Source organism: Urocampus carinirostris, chromosome 1 (genome assembly GCF_059441175.1).
Source record: "Urocampus carinirostris isolate Australia breed hairy pipefish chromosome 1, RoL_Ucar_1.0, whole genome shotgun sequence".
Taxonomy (NCBI): Eukaryota; Metazoa; Chordata; class Actinopteri; order Syngnathiformes; family Syngnathidae; genus Urocampus; species Urocampus carinirostris.
The window spans coordinates 25185736-25198450 of record NC_142349.1 but is presented as its reverse complement, the minus strand read 5'-3'; the positions used below and the strand labels follow the sequence as shown (position 1 = coordinate 25198450).

The following is a 12715-nucleotide window of genomic DNA, read 5'->3' as shown; positions in this document are numbered from 1 at the left end:
TCCACTTCCCAAATTTATCAATTGATGGATTATGAAGTTTAAAGCAGTGACAGTAGAATATATCCACCTTTAAAAAACAAACAAAACAACAACAACAAAATGATCAGCAAAACCAAACGACTCTATGTCCAATATAGACACGCATATAAGCCTACATAGAATTAAACGGCCCGCTAAAACTGCTTTAAAATAACCACGTACTAACCACTCCAATCCATCCACGTCTTCTTGGTCCTATAAATACCCTTTTAAATTGCATTTCAGTAATCAAGTCATGGATGGCAGAAAACTTCCTACAACTCAATTATGTTTGAGTACCACATGCGGTTTGTTTGTCCAAAAGCTGTTATTTTTGATTATTATCGTTGGAATGTTTTTGTAGGAGTTGTTTTGTTTGGCTGCTTCAAAACAAAGTCAAACAATCAAGCATGCTAACATGATCAAAATACGTGACAGAGACTCCTCATGTAGATTTCACCAGGAACAAATGAGGATGCAGTCATAGCTTGTTAGCTTGGAAATAAAGGCTGAGAAGAAAGTCATTGTATATTTCCCCAATACACCTCCGCCTCGATAGACAATCTCAGAATCAAAAATAACCTACTTTGTTTCCCATTTGTGTTCTGTTCAAGAAACCCAAAACAAACTATCTACTCTCCATTTGCTTTTTCATCTGCGGATTTGCAAACGACTCCCTGAAAAATCAGCTGAGCTTTTTTTCTTTTACATGCAAAATTTGGCAACAGCAGGGTGCAACCAAAAGAGTCTGGAATCCAAGTGACTATTAACTCATTCAATGCCATGATGTATACATTTGTTTCAGACGCAATTTCCCTGAGTGTACAAATGTAAAAATATGTTCATATAGTTTTATTTTAAAGAAATATTCTAAAGGGTTTGGCATTGTTCATCAGAAAGTATCAAGCCCCTGGGAATGGTATCACCATTTGGTGGTAGGAGTTACTTTAATCGGATTTTTGTCGACAATAAAGCCACCACTTCCTTGTGTTGCTTCCTTTTTCCGACAAATTAGTTTGTAGCCGGCCCCATATGACGAGAAGGCATACTGAAGCAGTGTGTTGAGAGAATAGAGCTTATTTATTTAAAAAAAAAAGATGAAAAGGTCCGATCATCATCGTCTGGTCGGAGAGGGATGATCTTTTGTGCAAGTCTGCAGTGAAGCGCTCGTTCAAGGAACGCAATCACCATGGCGACTTTAAAAGTTCTCCCAAAGTTTGTGCATCGTTCCTGCATTTTATATGCATCGGTTCAATGGTTTTGTTATTTTTAAACATTGTCCTTATGGAAGAAAATGTTTGGGAATTGGAAGTTACACTAATGCAAAAAAAAGCACAGAAGTGAAAGCTCTGTTTGCGCCCTCTCACAAAAAGCTGTTTTTTTCAGAAGTTTTCTTTGAAATAAGAGCTTTCCAGAAACTAAGAAATGTTCAACTGTTGTTTACTAAACAATGGTAAAAGCTAGAAACTTACGTTTTGTTTTGTTTCCAATGATATATGACGGTTCAAGCTTTCTTTTGATATGTCCTATGTTCTGTACTCCTACACTAATGAAAAATCTGTTTGGCATCGGCTCTTCCCAGAAATGTCAGGCATTGAAGGAGTTAATGGGGTTGATACTTTCAACTAAGATCTTTATCTGTCAGATTAAATCCACAACTCTGAACCCAAGCACAAGACATGACCGTCTTTTAGAAGCTTTTGATGTATTTCACATATGGAGCAAGGAAGAACCAATCAGAATACATGTATTAGGGCATTAAACTGGAAAAGAAGAGAACAGATAAGGACTGTAATGCAACATTCAGCGTATTGCTGTTTTCCCTGTAATGATAGACTTTGCCTTCTACTGAATCCTTTTCATGAATGCAGCACCTGCCTAATGACTCCACTTGATGGCCTGGCATTGATTAATTGTGCTTCTATTGGTTTGTTGAAATGTGTTTCTTAATAGCGGACACCAGGAAACAGATGGTGGCATGCAATATGAAGATTACTTCTTTCTACCACACATAGTAGACATTAATTGGCCCTGTTACATTTTATTATAGGGACACAATTAAAAGTATGCGGGGCCAAAAGGAAGGAACAAACAATGTCTTTGGATTTTAACTCATTCAATGGCATGGATGTTAATCTTAAATGGGAAGAAGCCGGTTCCAGCCAATTTTTGCCATTTTTTACGGATTTTTGAAGGCCTACAGAAAATTGGGTTCTGTAGCAACAAAGGCATAGGACATATCAAAAGAAAGCTTCAACCCTCATCTTTCATTGGAAAAAAAGTATCTTTCTGGTTTTACCATTTAGTAACAACATTGGAGTATTGCTGAGTTTCTTGAAAATACTTCTGAGAATAACAGCTTTTTGTGATAGAATGCATTTAAAGAAGAGCTATCACTTTAGTACCCTTGGATTTGTGATGCCTCCAATATCTAAACAATGCTTTTCATATAAACATGGGAACTTTGCTTGACAAATAACATTTTATTGCAAGAACACTAAACTTATGCATGAACAATACATGAGCTTTGCACAACCAAGGGTCGGCTTATATGCAAGTATATGTCATTTGTAACTAGGTAGTTACTTACAGCGTAAGGGGCTACCTTTGGGTGTCAATAATCTAGGGGGTAATGGAATTACTTTTTAAATTGAGTAACTAGTAACTCTACTACTTTTGTTCTTTAACACACCCAACACTGGTGATAAGTTATCAAATTACATATTATTAAGAATGTCACTAAGGTTTTTTTTAGTTTTGAAAGGTGTGACTTATATGGCTATTTTTATCTGGACCAAAGAAAATGGAAAACGTAAAAAACTAAATATTAATAAATGAAAACATTCTAGCCATGGACAACCAAATTCTTTGCCGCTTTTATCACTGGCTTCATTTTGCCGCTTGGCTCCTGTCTAGTAAACAACCTTCCCTCCCTTCCATCACTTTCTCCCACTCCTCCTTACCCTCTCAATTGCATTTTGAGTGCAATCTGTGCCGCGTTCCCAACGGTACAGCGCTCTGTGATTCATTACTTAGCAGCCATGCCATGCGAGAAGCGGAATTCTGTCATTTCGCTATCTAGGGGCAACAGCAGTCTCATCAGTGCGACGTCGTGGCATAGTGGTAGCTGTGATGTGGTTTACTGGGGCGTTGGGGCAGATTTAAGGCTTGCTCGTCCTGGCAGTCACATGTGGTGATGTAGCACTTTGCAAGTCAGCAACATCGTCAGTTCACCGCTGTGACGAAATGCCGTCACCTCCCCGGGGGGAAATGATTTTACTGGACTGGACAAGGAGACACCGATGTTGTTGCTGCAAGAAAGATTTCAGTCTTTTGTCAGAGCTTGTTTAGAGTTTCAGGCGTTCTTAATGCTTAATACAATTTTTATGTAGCCAGTTCATAACCAATGCCATTTATGGATATTTAGTTGAATACCAGACTGGAGGTTACAGTAACTTTTAACCCCTGACATCAATCATTCTCACTAATAAATACAAAATGTGTTGGCAAACTTACCAAAAGCATACATGCCAAGCTTTGACATCAAAAAGCGGTAGATGCTATTTTATACTTGATTTTTTTTTCGCATGAAACATAGTTTCTCTCCAGAATATATTAAAAACAAAAAAAGTAGAAGTGCTTGTTTAAAACCAGATGTGGCAAACTCGCTTCCGGTTGTGCCACATTAACAGAAACATCCAGTGGTCAAAAATTACAGTGTCCCTTTAAACAAAATAGCAATTCGGGGTGATTTTTGCACATCATAACTCTTATTTTAGGAAAAGTGTGTCCCCGCCTCACCTATCAGATGTCCCAATTTTATTATCTGTGTGGGTGTTTGCTGCTGGTGTTCCGCTTTTATGTGTATGGAAGGGAATGTGATCATACCGGACCACTTCCATGTGTTTTTAGCAGAGCCGATATGCTTTATAGCTCCAATGAATCAATGCCAACATGTCTGCTGTGCGAGATTACTTCAGCAAAACAAGCATTTTTTTCTAAAGGGCTTCAGTACAGCTCACTTCTATGTGAGAATCTTGAGAAATGCTACTTCGAAATGGCAACAAGTAATGAATATTTGTCCCACCCTTTGCCTTTGACAATCAACTGCTGTCTGCAATGAAGAATAATCGCTTTTATACTGTAAATTCCGGATTATAGAGCGCACCTGATTGAAGCTGCACCAATTATAACCCCAGCTGACAAATCTCTCAACATGCACAGTAATGTGATTGATATTGTCAAGCTGTTTAGGTTTATTTTCGGTTTGTTTCTGTTTTACTAAATTATGAATTCCCCTTGTAGAGATCAAAGAGATCAAAACCAGCAGAAAAGCTAATGTTGTCTAACAGCGCTCTGAAAGTGGGGCCTTCTTGCACAAGTACAGCTGTGTAAAACAGTTCGTCAGTCTCCGCTATTCTCTGAAACCCCTGAAAGATCAGCTTCTTCGATGGAGGTATCGTGTTGCTATACAACTCATAAATTGATTTATTATCTTGCAAGTCAGGCATCACATTAGTGGTGGGAGGTATACTCAGTTGATCTGCACTGTTCTCCCCTAAGCGCACATCAGTCAGTTTCCCTGAGGCAATGGGACAACTTTCGTCACTGGACAATCACGTCGAGAATGCCCTGGGGCATGGCAGTGAAAGCAAAGGTTTTTGTCTCGGCAATGAGAGAGAGCACTGTGTTCGACTTCTTTGCAAATGATACATGGCTTGTCAGTGAAACCATTAATTCTGTCTCCAGGTCGCCTGGTTGGAGCTCGCCTTCTCTCTTGAAACTGGTTTGAGGTAACACGTATCAGAACTTTCTCCAACATACTAATAACGTCCGTTAGAGGGACATACTGTGGGCTCGAAGTCTGAGGTGGCTCGTGCATGAGGGTTGGACCATGGTTCACCTCAGCTTTGTGTACGGCAATTTGCGCTCTATTCACAGGTTGTTGTAGGGAAGCTGCTTTGTAGCTCTTCTCAGCGTGGTATTCATTCAGCACCTCTAGTGCTTCACATGCTGACCACTTATCGATGGTTTTAGATCTGTAAGTGAGTGCAAGTTCTTTGCAAGGGCAGTTCCTAATAGACATGCGAGTAACCTCAATTTCAGGGTTGTCAAATGTTTTGCCCTGCTCACTCAAGCAGTCAGAGGCAAGGTCAGCTGCTCTGTTTAGTCCCAGCCAGTAGTCATAGGGGTCTTCCTGGTCTTTGGGCAAGGTTGAATAAAAGTCAGCTAAAGGGACAGCAGAGTACTTGGTACAGCTAAAGTGTTTCCTGAGAAGACTAAAAATCATGTCAGGGCGGGTATAGACGTCTATAGTACTGTTTCTAATGCCAAACCTAACTACATCTTTAGCTTTTCCTCTCAAATGCATAAGGATTTCCTCTGCTTGCTCTTCAAGCCTCACATTACGCTTTTTAATAAATGTCCTCATTAGATCTTCCCACTCATGTACTTTTATTGAGTCTGAGCCATCCCCAATAAATGACGGTGGTTCCTTAACCTTTCTCTGCGTAACCACCTGTACCTGTGATCCATCTGACACATGACTAGGCTGACTCAATCTGTTTGCTACATCTTGTGTGGCAGCAGCGCTAGGAGATACTATATTGTGTGACTGTATATGTGAGAAAATGCTATCAGCCAATTTATGTCCTATCTCCTGAATAATATTTGTCATCTGATCAGCTACACCCTCTGAAATGTCACTCGTGCTCTGATTAAACATGTTTCAAAGATGTAAATAAGTCAAAATCACAAAATTAATCAGCAGCCTGCGTAACACGTCAATGTATAGCACACTTAGCTATCTGCATCACTGTGACACTGCACGGTAATGAGCTTAACGATAACGTTCATCTAACTAAAATTTCAAATACTGTGAGCTGATGTGGCAGGTAGGACAGTCCTCGGTTCGGCGAGTTTAATAGAAGTCACGGGTCACGGCACCAATGTAACCGCAGTGTACTTGTCCCACCAAAGATCCACATTCACGCTGGACTGGATGATGAGGTTTTTATTACAGTTACTGCAAATGGATGAGTCACAACATGAGCTTTTCTGCTGGTTTTGATCTCTTTGATCTCATTGCAGTTCTCTCTGTCAAGACTGCCAACAAAGCATATCAAAGAGCTTTCTTTTCACTTTACATAAAATACATTTCAGAATATCACAATACATTTTTACATCTTTACATTTTAACAAGATAGATTGTATAGTGGATTTTTAACGTTCACAATGGATTCAACATATTTTTCTATCGTCTGAATTTTAACCAACATCATCCTTCTATCTATTACTTTTTGAGCGATTTGGCACTTTTGTACTTACACATGCCGCATCTGTGTACAAGCCGCGGGCGCCCGCGGTGAAGTTTGCGACATTCACAAGATTAAGCCAGGACAAACTGTAAATTCAACAATTAAAGGGGGGTTTTGGGGTTTTTTAAGGGTTATTGTTCTATCTTCGTTATTCATTATCCATTATCCGTTATCGGTCAGTTCATAATACGCTACAAAGCGTGGAGTGGACAGAGCAAGCTCTTATGGGGTTTGGGGTTTTTAAGGGTTATTGTTCTATCTTCGTGATTCATTATCCATTAAAGGGGTTTTTAAGGGTTATTGTTCTATCTTCGTTATTCATTATCCATTATCCGTTATCGGTCAGTTCATTATACGCTACAAAGCCTAGGAGCCGGGACACTTACTCTCAGCCAAAAGGCTAAGCTAAGGTCCTAGCCCTAAAGCCTTGTTGCGATCATTGCGAATGCACCGTTCCCGGAGGTACTGCAATACCGGACCGATGCGTGGAGTGGACAGCGCAAGCTCTTATTCCATCTCCGGAATGCAAAAATCAAAAGGCCAAGCTAAGCACCTGGTTTAAAGGGGTTTTTAAGGGTTATTGATCTATCTTCGTTATTCATTATCCATTATCCGTTATCGGTCAGTTCATAATACGCTACAAAGCCTAGGAGCCGGGACACTTACTCTCAGCCAAAAGGCCAAGCTAAGGTCCTAGCCCTAAAGCCTTGCTGCGATCATTGCGAATGCACCGTTCCCGGAGGTACTGCAATACCGGGCCGATGCGTGGAGTGGACAGAGCAAGCTCATATTCCATCTCCGAATTGCAAAAATCAAAGAATTGGCTAAAGGCAAAGACCAAGCTAGGGTTCAAGCATTAAAGCCTCGGCCAAAAGGCCAAGCTAAGGACCGGCCAAGCTAAGGACCTAGCAAAACGCCAAGCTAAGGTCATAGCATCAAAGCCTTGCTAAACGGGGGTTTTTGGGGTTTTTAAGGGTTATTGATCTATCTTCGTTATTCATTATCCGTTATCGGTCAGTTCATTATATGCTACAAAGCCTAGGAGCCGGGACACTTACTCTCAGCCAAAAGGCTAAGCTAAGGTCCTAGCCCTAAAGCCTTGTTGCGATCATTGCGAAAGCACCGTTCCCGGAGGTACTGCAATACCGGGCCGATGCGTGGAGTGGACAGAGCAAGCTCTTATTCCATCTCCGGAATGCAAAAATCAAAAGGCCAAGCTAAGGACCTAGTATCTAAGGCCAAGCTAAGGACCTAGCTAGAGGCCAAGCTAAGGACTTAGCATGAAAGCCTTCAAGGCCAACCTAAGGACCTAGCATCAAAGCCTTGCTAAAGGCCAAGCTAAGGACCTGGCATCAAAGCCTTGAGGGGTTTTGGGTTTTTTAAGGGTTATTGTTCTATCTTCGTTATTCATTATCCATTATCCGTTATCGGTCAGTTCATAATACGCTACAAAGCCTAGGAGCCGGGACACTTACTCTCAGCCAAAAGGCCAAGCTAAGGTCCTAGCCCTTAAAGCCTTGCTGCGATCATTGCGAATGCACCGTTCCCGGAGGTACTGCAATACCGGGCCGATGCGTGGAGTGGACACAGCAAGCTCTTATTCCATCTCCGGATTGCAAAAATCAAAGATCATGGCAAAGGCCAAGCTAAGGACTGACATAGCATCAAAGCCACAGTCCAAAAACAACAAGGCCAAGCTAAGGACCTAGCATCAAAGTCTTGCTGCCAAAAGGCCAAGCTAAGGACCTCTCGGCCAAAAGGCCAAGCTAAGGACCTAGCATCAAAGCCTTGAGGGGGTTTTTGAGGTTTTTAAGGGTTATTGTTCTATCTTCGTTATTCATTATCCGTTATCGGTCAGTTCATAATACGCTACAAAGCCTAGGAACCGGGACACTTACTCTCAGCCAAATGGCCAAGCTAAGGTCCTAGCCCTAAAGCCTTGCTGCGATCATTGCGAATGCACCGTTCCCGGAGGTACTGCAATACCGGGCCGATGCGTGGAGTGGACAGAGCAAGCTCTTATTCCATCTCCGAAATGCAAAAAACAAAGATCATGGCAAGAGGTACGGCCAAATAAGGCCAAGCTAAGGACCTAGCTAAAGGCCAAAATAAGGACTTAGCATAAAAGCCTTCTCCGCAATCGCCGCATGGCTTTACTTGCCTTGAGGGGGGTTTTTAAGGGTTATTGATCTATCTTCGTTATTCATTATCCATTATCCGTTATCGGTCAGTTCATGATACGCTACAAAGCCTAGGAGCCGGGACACTTACTTTCAGCCAAAAGGCCAAGCTAAGGTCCTAGCCCTAAAGCCTTGCTGCGATCATTGCGAATGCACCGTTCCCGGAGGTACTGCAATGGGGTTTTTAAGGGTTATTGTTCTATCTTCGTTATTCATTATCCATTATCCGTTATCGGTCAGTTCATTATACGCTACTAAGCCTAGGAGCCGGGACACTTACTCTCAGCCAAAAGGCTAAGCTAAGGTCCTAGCCCTAAAGCCTTGTTGCGATCATTGCGAATGCACCGTTCCCGGAGGTACTGCAATACCGGGCCGATGCGTGGAGTGGACAGAGCAAGCTCTTATTCCATCTCCGGAATGCAAAAATCAAAAGGCCAAGCTAAGGACCTAAGGACCTGGCATCAAAGCCAGGCCAAGCTAAGGACCTAGCATCAAAGCCATGCTACGGCCAAGCTAAGGACCTGGCATCAAAGCCTTGCTAGATAAGGCCCATTAGCCATTATGTGGCCCTTGGTACTGCAATACTTTTTGGTTTGAACAAATTTATTGACACTAAAAACAGAAAACAATCATGACAATCTCAACAGCAATTAAGCACATTCACAATATTATATTCCGATATTACGTTTTTAACAGCAAACACAAAGTGAGGTTTGAACAAACCTTCTCGAAAATCAAACATATTCACAATTTCATTATATAACATCTTTGTTAGTGTCAATAGATCCGTCCAGGCCAAAGTCGATTGTCCTCGGTCTGAACAAATCCACTGACACCAACAGCAGCAAAACACAGCCATCAATACTTCGGGGTTTTTAAGGGTTATTGATCTATCTTCGTTATTCATTATCCATTATCCGTTATCGGTCAGTTCATTATATGCTACAAAGCCTAGGAGCCGGGACACTTACTCTCTAGACCAGGACCACAGTTGACACTTCCAATAGAAAATGATACCCGTAATTAAGGTATGATTAGGACTTGTAAAGTCGAGGTCCTGTTGAAAGTAATCCAAGGAAACAAAATGTATATTTCCAAAGTTAAGGGTGGAAAAAATATATATCCACTATTGTCCGCTGCGACAACAGACAGATCTACCGGTAACTCAGCTATACCACATTTCCCTTCAGCCCGCGCTTGCTCCGCCCCTTATTTTTGATTCGTCCGTAGAACACATAACAGAATAAATCTCTAAAATAAATACATTACAAAAATATACAGTTGCAAATACATATTATACATGGTTACACATATTTACGAAAAAAGACGGTACACCGAGAGAGTTTTCAAAGCTTTAATAATAATAATATAACTTTCATCCCAAACCGTGCCTTTGAAAGGTACCAACACGCTAGTAGATCACGGTCGCAATTCATCAAACATATCTGTGAAAAAAGGGCATCCCGCAAATGTGAAATAGCCTAGTGGTTAGGATTCTGAGAGATTTCGGCCTTTTAATTTGGCCTTTTGGCTGAGCCAGGACCTTAACTTGGCCTTGATGCCAAGTCCTTAGCTTGGCCTTGATGCTAGGTCCTTAGCTTGGCCTTCTTGGCCTTGCTTGGCCTTTCGATGCTATGTCCTTAGCTTGGCCTCTTTGATTTTTGCATTTCGGAGATGGAATATGAGCTTGCTCTGTCCACTCCACGCATCGGCCCGGTATTGCAGTACCTCCGGGAACAGGTGCTTTCGCAATGATCGCAGCAAGGCTTTAGGGCTAGGACCTTAGCTTGGCCTTTTGGCTGAGAGTAAGTGTCCCGGCTCCTAGGCTTTGTAGCGTATAATGAACTGACCGATAACGGATAATGGATAATGAATAACGAAGATAGAACAATAACCCTTAAAAACCCCAAAAACCCCCGAAAATCGTCTTTGACTTTGACTTCCTTCTCATAACTATCGCCATCAAGGGCATCTTCATCAGTATCGGAACGTACCTTAACTTTGCAAAAAATATATGCTCAAACTTAGAGATTGCAGTCTGTTTTGACGCACATATTCTACTGGTCTTAATCTTACCTTTAAACTCCTGCGCCGCTGGTGGCCGTTAGAAAAATTCCATAAATTAGCCGCTTCACTGAATAGGCCGCAGAGACCATGATATATAATATAATACTTGAAAAGTAACTATTTTTGAGATTTGGAGATGCATCCAACTTGATATCAGCAATGGACATTGGTCATGTATAAATGATTACTTTTGTTGATTATTTGCATACGTTATGGTGAATGTGTGTCTCTCACTGCCAATTTGGTTGAACTCCCAACATCCTGCAGGAATGGGATCTGTCACCGCAAACAATCAGGGGACGGTGGAATCTGCCAACGCTCTTTGACGTTGTAATTGATGTGTCTGTCTCGCTTGAGAAGTAGGCCTCCTCTGTAGCCGAGATGACGCATAGGGGCTCAAATCCTGAATCTGCCCTTTTGGAAATTCATATTTTCATCCCCGTCTCCAAAGGTCAGGGCTGAAAGTGGGTGGACGCAGGGCAAAGCTTTCCTGTAAGCAACGTGGAGACGCTTTTTAGCATGTTTGACAAAAGTCGGGCCTTGTCATTCATTGGATTGAGCTCTGCCTGTCCACTCGGCCAAACAACCGTCGTCTTTGATCCTGAATCTCTTTCAGACCCAAAATGAAATGGTATAAAAAATCAGCATAAATAATTGCTACCCTTGTGTGATTGCTGTAAATGAGAAATAAATTGAATACTTTAAATTTTGCCCGTGAAAAAAAATCAACACTAAACGATGACTGGATTGGGTTCCTCACTGGCACTCTGCGCCAATATTTATCCACCGTTTGATGATAAAAAGCCAGCTAACAGTGACACGCAGAATCAAAATTTGAGCAGTGGTGTGCCACGAGGTCCTGTGAGGCTTTCTCTTCTGGCCTAAAATATCATCACGTGATTTTATTTTGTCCATCAATACTTATTAACTAATTCTAAATTGCTTGTCAGCTTCCTTAATGGGTCCCCCCTTGTTGCACTACTTCTAGATGTGTGCTTTCATATTCAAGCATTACATCAATGACGTTTCAGCCTTTTGTTGTTGCTAGGTTCAGAAATCTAAAGAAAATCAAAATCAAATAAAAAAACAATCCTCAACGCCTGTAACATCACTTTTAGAGAAACCTGTTGGTTTAGCCAATCAGAATTTGGCATATGAAAGCCCAATAAAGGGACATGAGGATCGTCACCGGTTTCACAAACTATGATTTGCCAGTACGTAGTAATCCACCAAAGTGACTGCGTCAATTGCAGCTGAACGTGAAATGACCGTATACAAGAAAATATTTCGTGTTGATTTGAAAGCGAAACGTCGGACAACTCAGAAGCGAGCAAGTCTTATGAAGGCGGGAAAAGATTTGTTCGATGCTGTCCCAATCAGATGCAGATTTTCTAATTCATGTGTTTATTACTTCTCGGCTTGATTACTGTAATGTGTTGCTTTCTGGTCTCCCGATGTCTAGCATTAAAAGTTTGCAGCTGGTTCAGAATGCGGCAGCTAGACTTTTGACTAAGACCAAAAAGTTTGAGCATATTACTCCTGTATTGGCCAACTTGCACTGGCTCCCAGTCCACTTAAGATGTGACTTTAAGGTTCTCTTATTAACATATAAATGTTTGCATGGGCTTGCACCCTCTTATCTCTCTGATTTGATTTCCCCCTATGTTCCTGCACGGAGTCCGCGCTCGGAAAATGCCGGTCTACTTGTGACTCCGAGAGCCAAGAAGTCTGCAGGCTCGAGCGCGTTCTCCATCCGGGCCCTGTTGTTATGGAATGCCCTGCCTCTGGAGATAAGATCTGCAACCTCAACTGAAGTTTTTAAATCAAGGCTTAAGACACACTTCTATTCCAAAGCGTATGATTGACGCCCACCTCATATTCTGTTTTGTCCTGTCTTTATCTGATGCCTGCCTGGCTGATACGAAGGAGAAGGATGACTCGGGATGGGTCAGCGGACCAGCGTCTGGCCTGCAGCATGTCAACCCCTGCATTTACCAGCTGGCAGAGATGGGAGGCAACGTCGTGGCCGTCATAGACTTTCTGGACTGGTTTGCAGGCTGGGGGCGTCGTTGATGTCATGCACTTTCCTGACATTTTCAACATCTTACCTAATGTTTACTATTATGTGGACAG

General features: G+C 41.8%; 1 protein-coding gene and 7 pseudogenes across 1 annotated transcript in view; 2 read left to right on the top strand and 6 right to left on the bottom strand.

The window, feature by feature from the left end:
* The window catches only part of asic2 (acid sensing ion channel subunit 2), a 264184-nt gene that overhangs the window by 69885 nt on the left and 181584 nt on the right, over positions 1-12715 (top strand). The gene's annotated exons all lie outside the window — the stretch shown is intronic.
* LOC148374059 (U2 spliceosomal RNA) lies at positions 6776-7027 on the bottom strand (annotated as a pseudogene).
* LOC148374058 (U2 spliceosomal RNA) lies at positions 7056-7224 on the bottom strand (annotated as a pseudogene).
* Positions 7455-7544, bottom strand: LOC148374057 (U2 spliceosomal RNA; annotated as a pseudogene).
* On the bottom strand, positions 7866-8109 carry LOC148374056 (U2 spliceosomal RNA; annotated as a pseudogene).
* On the bottom strand, positions 8288-8423 carry LOC148374055 (U2 spliceosomal RNA; annotated as a pseudogene).
* LOC148374054 (U2 spliceosomal RNA) lies at positions 8850-8996 on the bottom strand (annotated as a pseudogene).
* On the top strand, positions 10106-10266 carry LOC148374053 (U2 spliceosomal RNA; annotated as a pseudogene).